Below are 1,100 nucleotides of genomic sequence, written 5' to 3'. Positions count from 1 at the left end.
TTAAAGTATTGGGTGTTTTATTTCTGTATGAATATAAATACATTCCATTGTAATGGATTGCTTCTCTAAATACAGGGACCTCAGCACTTAAATAAGGTATGTAATAATTTCTGATGCTAACATTTAAATATAATGTAAAATTCCATGTTATCTTTATACATCCCTATTTCTGTGGCAAATCTTTTTGCATTCTAATTTATGTATCAACACAGAAACATAAATATCTCTCATATATTTCCCTCTGAGTAATTAGTAGAATGGAATGATGAGTTACATAAGTGCCAAGTATGAAAAAAAAACATTTAAAGTGTATACCCCTATGATGGTAATAGGGAAATTAAAAAGAAACTAACAAAACACTTCTTATACCAAATCAGGTTTTCTTTTCAGAAAAGATTTGCTGAGCAGTCTGTCTAGGTTTTAGAAGCCCAAGAAGGGTTCTGTATGGATTAAAAACATTTGCACAAGAAAAAAATAAAACACTTTTATCAGTGTTAACTAGATAACAGAGAAACCTAAGAACCTAAGGTGATTGCTAGAACTGTCCAGAAATCTAACTTTGGATATTAAGTGCCAGCTTTTAGGTGTGAACAGTAATCACTGGAGTATTCAACTAATGGAAATAGAAATACTCTGTATTTTGTTGTCCCAAATCCTGCAGGCTTTTTTTTTTTTTTTTTTTTATTGATCCTTTTTTTTGAGTAACTACCTAGGTTGTTAACTGGATGATGTTTCCAGGAGGTAAGACCAGATCACATAGCCCTTTCTCTTCACAGAATTATGGAATGGTTTGTGTTGGAAAAGACCTTCAAGATCATCTGGTTCTACCTCCCTCTGTCATGGGCAGGAAACTTGGCACTAGATCAGGTTGCTCAGATCATCTGACCACACCTTGAGCATTTCCAGGGATGGGGCAGCCACAACTTCATTGGGAAACCTCTCCCTGTGCCTCATTACTCATAATGGTTTTTTTCATGCCTCTTTTTGTATGTGTGTTCTCATAGTCAGAAATTTATTAACAGTATTTGGCCAAACAAGAAAAAGCCTGAGTCTGGTTTGTGCTATGCAAGATCAGGTTAGTGAGGCTGAACCACCTCAAT

Source organism: Cyanistes caeruleus, chromosome 3 (assembly GCF_971803275.1).
Source record: "Cyanistes caeruleus chromosome 3, bCyaCae1.hap1.1, whole genome shotgun sequence".
NCBI classification, from domain to species: Eukaryota; Metazoa; Chordata; class Aves; order Passeriformes; family Paridae; genus Cyanistes; species Cyanistes caeruleus.
The sequence above is the reverse complement of the archived record's forward strand: the minus strand, read 5'-3'. Positions refer to the sequence as shown.